Here is a 7,486-nt window from a genome sequence, read left to right as displayed (position 1 = left end):
GATGAAAAATGCTATACAAGTCCAGAGAAAGAACTGATGGAGTCTAAATGCATAATGAAGCTTTTTTCTTTTGCAAAATGGTTAATATATAAATGTGTGCACAACTACATATGTATAATTTATATTCAATTTCTTGCCTTCTCTAAGTGGGAGGGAGGGAAAGAATTTGGAACTCAAATTTAAAAACAAATGTTCAAAATTTTTGTTTATATGTAATTGAGGTCAAAAAATGAAACAACAATGAAGCATTTGGAAAATCCAAGGAAGGGAAGAAGGACGAGTCTTTCAGGTTTTATCATAGGAAATGACTTTTGGTTTGGGGCCCTGGAACTGACTTTTTTCCCAGGGAGACAGATTATCTTCAAGGATGGGCAGGATCGGCCAATAAATGAATAATTTGATAGGTTTATTTGGTCAAAACTGCCAGACCTTCCAACATTAATATTGCTGGTATTCTGTTTTTTAAGTTAAAACTCTTCAACCGAGTTCCTATTTTATGCTGCTATGGAGTTTTTTGTTTCCTGTCCCTAGAATTCTTTAAGTTCAGATAATGGCTTGGCAACGACTTCTCTCCCTTTCTTCCTTTCTCCCTCCTCCCTCCCTTCTTTCCTTGTAGCTTAGTATCAGTTCTAAGACAGAAAAGCAGTAAGGGTTAGGCACTTGGGGTCCAGGGATACCCTGGAAATGTTTGAGGCCACATTGGAACCGAGGCCTGGAGCTCTATCTATCATCCTACCTAGCTGCTCCCAAAGATTTCTAAAACAAGACATCCCCACAGGATTTTCACTCTTCAAGCAGAGGAATTAATAGATTTGTCTCTGACCTTTTGGACAAAATGGAGAGTACTGATTGTTTCTTCCCCGTGATCATTAGCCTAATGAAAGGTTATGGAGGGTCTAAAAACTGTGGAATTGTTAGCATTGTCTGCTTCCGGTTCACACCATTCTGTCATTGCCCCTGAAGAACTAACTTGCCTCCTCTAAACCATCCCCTTTGTGGGGGCCCTTGGGCTGTCACCCGAGTTTTTCACTGCCGTCTTCCTAATCCCTTGTCCCCTATATCCTGGGTTTCCAAGTAAGCCTACTGATGTCCCAGGCACTGAAATACACAAAAAGACAAATGCAGAAACTCCCTATATGTCAGCCGTATGTTCTAGTGGAGTACAAGGAGAATGTACAAATATCCCAGAGTTGACCATATCAAGGAACCAGAGATGGAAAGCTCCTCAGTGATTCTCTCGTCTAAACACTCCACAAAAGGAACCAAACAGGTAGTTGTCCAGTCTTAGCTTGGAGACCCCTGAGGAGGGGGACCTACCACCCCCTCCCCTCTGGCACCCCTCTGATTGTGGGCAGATTGTTCTTGCCATAGAACTGCCTCTCTGCAAATTCCCTACCCCCATGACTGCTGGTTCTGACCTCTAGGCCCAAATGAAGTTGACACTTTCTTCCCCAATAGCCCTTCAGATTCCTCTTGAATCTCCTCCAGGCTTCACATGCCCACTTGATAGGAACTGGCCTCGAGGCTCTTTGCCATCTTGATTGTCCTCCTCTATTCCCTAACATGAATGTGTTTCCTAAAGAATGGTGACCAGCTTGAACACCGTAATCAGTGGTTTTCTCACCTCCCCTATGCCGGAAGCTGGCCTCCCCTTATAGTAATGATCAAGATGGCGCCCGCTTTTTTGGCTGCCACGTCACTCATTCAATTGGCAGTGCACTGAAACCTCCAGTCAGTTCCTTCACTGCTGTTTGTCTGTGCTTGCCTCCCTCATAGTGTACTTGGGAAGCAGATGCTTGTACCCAAGGGCAAGCCTTTATATTCAGCTCTACTGAATTCCAGCTTATTCGCTGGCATCCATCAATACCTTTTTGGATCCTGATTCTGTCATTCTCTGTGTTAGCTACCCCTGCCAGCTGTGCCATCTGCAAATGGGGTGGCTAAATCATCTGTGCCCTTATGGAAGTCCTTAATAAAAATGAGAAAAAACCCAGGACCAAATGCAGATCCCCAGGGCCTGCGACATCCAGCTATGCTGACAGAACCAGTAAGAGTTCTCTTGGAACAGTGAGAGGGAGAAGATTCACAAGGGCGGAACGCTACATATGTAATCAATGTATCCATTGGTTTAGCTAATTTTTCTCTTAAAAAAACTTATAGGAGAAGGATTCAGGGACAAATTTAGGCAATGTAAAAACCAAGCAAGTCAAAAACTTTTTTAAAAACAGGAGCTGTCACTCTTTGAGTCTAGCCAGCCAACCAGTTCTGAACCCATGATTATGGTATCGTTTAATCCTTCGCTCTCCATTTTCTCCACAAGAATACTATGAAATAATTTATCAAAAGCTTTGCTCAAGAATGGTAAACTGTAGCGATAGTATCTCTCATTGAACAGTTTAGTACTCCTGTCAAAAAAGGAGCTGAAGTTAGCCCGATAGGACCTGTTCTTGAGGAAGCCATGATGGCCCTTGGTGAACAGCCCTTTCCCCTTAAAAAACAAAACAAAACAAAAAACAGCGAACACAAAAAAAACCACTTTACCTTCTATCCTAGAATCAATACTAAATTTCAGTTCCAGGGCAGAAGAGCCATAAGGGCTAGGCGATTGGAGTTAAATGATTTTCCCAGGGTCATATAGCCAGGAAGTATTTGAGATCACATTTGAACCCAGGACCGCTCATCTCCAGAAGCATCACTTCCTAACAGCATCACCAATCATCTCCTTGGTGACCCAATCTAGGATGTTTCCAGGAACGAAATTAAAATTCACTGGTCGGAGTTTGCAGAATGCATTCTGCATCTGTTCTTAAAAACATCTTGTGGACATTTTCTTCTTATTCTTCTGACTCACAAAGGTCTTTCATTTTCCACTTGAGGTAACACCTTCCCCTCCCCACTGAAGCCCTGCTTGTGTTTCTTTGAGGACTGCTTCATCCTCCATAAGAACCTGGAGGGGGAGAGGCTTTTGCCATCTCCTCTAGGAGGGAAATCAGCCGACACTTCAAACAGGGATAAACATCACACCTTACCCTAAGCACCACCTGCCCCTCACTGCACAATTTCCCCACTCTCCATAATGGCTGAGATCTGGGGCAATATTTCTTGGAACTAACTCGGGGTATTTACACCACAACAATACGCACCTGGTTAAAACTATGTATGGTTAATTATTCATTTGAAGTTAAAACATTACCACCAAGTTTCCCAATCCCAATCCACTCACCAGTTTCCTTCTCTTCTCTTGGTTCTTACTTGCCTGGCAATTCCTTCTCCTTTTCCAGTTAAGCTCTAAAGATTCCCATTTATTGTTCTGAATCCTTTGTGTAGCTTCCTTAATTGTCCCTATTCTTGCTTCTCTCATAAACTAGACGTGGATTCTGGAGCACTAACTAGGTCTAAAGTTTGTTCTCCTTCAGAAGGTCCTGAATTTCTAACACATTTTGCCAAATCTCACCTCCACTCAGTCCAAATCACACACATGATGACCTTCTCCATCACGATCAGCTGAAGCCCTCTTCTGCTCCTCCCACCATTAGCCTGGCCTGTTCACCACTGTCAGATGCTCCAATGCTCAGTGGATGATGGAGGTGGAGTGAAGGGGATGCAGTGAAAAGGAATGGAAAATTAAAAGAAAAACTGGGACAAAGGGAGGTCCCCTCAAGGTTGTGTATGTCTGCAGGCGGTCATGTATTTCTCATTCTGAGCCTGGAACCAGCTCCTGAACAGGAGTCGTCACATAGGAGGTGGAGGCCCAGCCCTATGGTCTGAATGGGCTCACCTCCTCATCCTCCCCAATGGAGTCCATGCTAGTACCTGGCAGGTTGCCCAGGGCCAAAGCTCACCCCAGAGGTGAGGGTGAATTCCTCTCTGCCCCGAGAGCTCCCAGGGACTTAGCCAACATTTGGTAAGAAGCAATTGGTAACTGTGGCTTTCCTTCAAAGCTCTCTTCTCATGGAAGGTATCAGCTGGTTGCCTGCAGGACGTCTCCATCTGGGTGAACCCACAAATGCCTCACACTCACCCTGCCCCCCATTGAGCTCCTCATTCTTGACCAGTGAATCTCTCACCTGACTCTACCACGCACCATGTCCCAAGTCTGAAGCCTGGGGAGTCCACGTTTTACAGGGGGACAGGGGCTTTAGAGTCCATCACGTCTACCCTTCCCTATAGGGAACTGAGGCAGGAGCTTCATCCGAGGTCAGAGCTGGCAAGGCACAGAGCTGGTATGGGGACCCAGGCCCTTTGATCCCAAAGCTAGGGTTTTTCTCACCGGACCACAGTGTTCCATGACTTTTCCTGCTCCTGGTTCACCTCTCCCATCCTACCAAATCCCATAACACCATCTCCCATATCCACCCTTCTTCCCTCTCTCCATGGCCATAGATATATCATTACTGATTGACCAGATGACTCCAGCAGCAGCTCCTGCTGGAGCTTCCTTTCCTTACACGTCTGTTCTCCATTCTCTCCCTTATCCATCTTTCCTATACCTGCCTGAAGAATCTGCCTTCTGGAGAGATCTGGCCAGGCCATGGCACTGCTGAAAGAGCCTTCAGGGTCTTCCTTCTGCCTCCAAGTACAGTTCTGACTGTCCTTCCTCTCCAGTATGTCTTGGCTTCCCTCTCCTGTTCTCTTCCATGTACTCCTTGATTCAAGGTAAACCATAGCACTTGTCCCCTCCATCACGGTTGGTGGTCTCCATTTTGCTCCTGCCCCTTCCTTTAACTGTTTTTGTTTCAAGTGGCAGGTAGGTGGTGATGTGGATAGAGTGGTGGGTCTGGAGTTGGAAAGACAGGAGCTCAAATTCAGGATCAGACACTTACTAAGCTGTGTAACCTTGGGGAAGTCACTTATCCTATCTGCCTTGGTTTCGTCTGTAAAATGGGGCTAATAGTATCTACCTTCTAATGTTGAGGATTAAAAAAGATATTTTTAAAGCACTTAGCACAGTGCCTCGCACATAGGAGGCACTGTTAGCCATTAAGAGTTGTTTATAAATAACACATATTAAATTCTACTTCTTTATTTATTCATTTGTGGATTCTTTCTAATTCATTTTGCTGCCCCTTCCATTTTGTGGGTGAGTTTATCCCACTCATATTCACAGTTGTGATTGTTAGGTATAATTACTCCTGGATTATTCTTTTAAAAGTTCCCTTCTTTGTTTTCTAAACTTTTTTTTTTTTAATAAAGAGGGTGCTGAGATAAGGAATTCAGTGTTAGCCCTCTTTAGATTGCCTGAAATCTGCTTTTATTCCTGTTCCTCTTCTTGTTCTCTCACCCAGAGCCCAATAGTAGGTTCTTATGTTCTTTTCAGTCCCTTTGAAATCCAACCATCTTAGTTTTATATGACTAATTCTCTCAACCGCCTTCCCTATTATTCCCCACTTTCTCTTTCCCCCTTCCCTCTTATTTTTCTGTCAAGTGAAATGTATTTTTGTACCCAATTGTGTGTATATTCTTTCCTTCTTTGAACAGTTCAGAGATTCAAGTGTTGCCCATTCCCCACTCCTTTTTTCTTGCTCCTATAGACCTCTATTCATACACTCCAATTATGTGAGATAATTTCTCATCTTTCCTCTTTATCTCTTTCTCTCCTGATATATTTCTATTTCTCTTCCCTTTCCATTTTTTAAAAGATCATCAAGACATAGCAGGACCACTCCCAGGACCTCTAATTAGACTCCCTCAAATTCTTTAATTGATAGGATTATGAGAGGATACTCCCCATATGAGAATGTAAACTTTTATCTCTTTAGTCCCATATGATTGCTCACCTACATTGACATTTTTGTTTCTCTCAACTCTTCTGCTTATATTTTAAAGTATCTACATGGTTCTGGTGTTTTCATCAGAAATGTGTGGAAGTTTTCTATGGTATTAAAGCTCTTCTCCTCTCCAGTTAATATTATACTCCATTTCACTGGGTAAATTATTCTTGATGTTAAACCTACAGATTTTGCTTTCTGGAATATAATTTTCCAAGCTCTCTGTGGTGGTTGTTAAATCTTATGTGATCCTAATTGTTTCCTTGATACTTTCAACCCTATTTTCTGTCTGCTTGCAGTATTTTTTTCTTTGCCCTAGAAGCTCTAGATTTTGGCTATAATATTCTTGGTGTGTAATAAGAATTCGATTCCCAGGACTCTCTCTCTCTCCCAGCATCCTATTTGCATATTTACTTTAACATACTAACATAGAGAAGATATAAGTTTTGTGTAGCTCCACCCTCTCTCTCTGCTCCCAGGAATGCAGCTATGGTGGTGGGGTGTGTGCCAGGCAGGAGAAGTTTACACATGTGGTCATACTTAACGTTTTTAATTTTGTCCTTTTATTTCTTCTACTTCAAGCAATTATTAATAAATCTTATGAAATACAGTACTTGGAGTTATTCAATATTAATTTAAATTTTACACTGGGAATTTTCAACTTGGGGTTCCTTATAGGAAGTACCCTATGGATTCTTCCTATGTCTACTTTGCCCTCTGGCTCTAAGATCTGGGAAGTTTTCTTTCATAATGGTTTGAAATGGGATGTCTATCTTCAAATTTTTGGTTGTGGCTTTAAATAATCTCTTGCCAATCTGTTTTCCAGATCAAATTAGTAATGCAAAAAGGAAAATTTACCCAGGGGGTGAGGAAGATCTATTGTCCAGAATATACTCTTATTGATAAAGAAAACAAGATGAAGTTCAATAGTTTTTGCTTTTCCTTTGTGCTCAATTTTAATTATCCCATCCACCTTTAGAAGCCAACACTCAACCTCTCATTCTCCTATGTTCCCTAATGCAGCTGAAAAATAAACATTTTTTAAAAATTATCCTTAGTTTTCTTTGTGGGCTCTGCTCTTAACACTTCTGACACTATTTGTACAGTAATGTGCCAGGCCGTTTCTCTCTTCCTCTAATACCTACCACAACTCCCATCTTTGGTGAAAGTGTTTTTAAAATGGGACTTGGCTGATGAGTTGACTTTATAATTTCAGTTGTGAGACGTTCTTATTCCTTTTGCCTACATCTCCCCTGTGGAATATTTGATGGAACCCTTTTTCACACTTGGGAAAACAGAATTTGAGGTGAAGCCAACCTGCTCTCTCACAAAAAGTCCATTTGATTATTTGTTAACCTCAGCATTCTTTTCATTTAGTTCCTCACCCTATCTATTCTTTTCATGATAGGGCTGCTGTGAATCATGACACTCCCCAATTTCTAAGGAAGCAGAAAGGGAAAAGGGCAGATCCATGGTGGCTAGGAGAAGGTGGCCACATGTTTACTAAGGCATTACTAGAGTGCAATGCGATTGGAAAAGGTAGAAGACTAGTTATGTTCTTCTTGCTCCATAGACACCTTGGAGGGATCAGATGGAAACAATTGGCAGAGATGATTCTGAGGCAAAAATGGTCAACATTAAGTGGATGTAGGAAGACAGGCAAATTAGTGCCCTGCCATTGGAGCAGTGGCCCGGATACTCTGGGTTTCTCAGTATGG

Source organism: Monodelphis domestica, chromosome 6 (assembly GCF_027887165.1).
Source record: "Monodelphis domestica isolate mMonDom1 chromosome 6, mMonDom1.pri, whole genome shotgun sequence".
In the NCBI taxonomy this organism is placed as follows: domain Eukaryota; kingdom Metazoa; phylum Chordata; class Mammalia; order Didelphimorphia; family Didelphidae; genus Monodelphis; species Monodelphis domestica.
The sequence above is the reverse complement of the archived record's forward strand: the minus strand, read 5'-3'. Positions refer to the sequence as shown.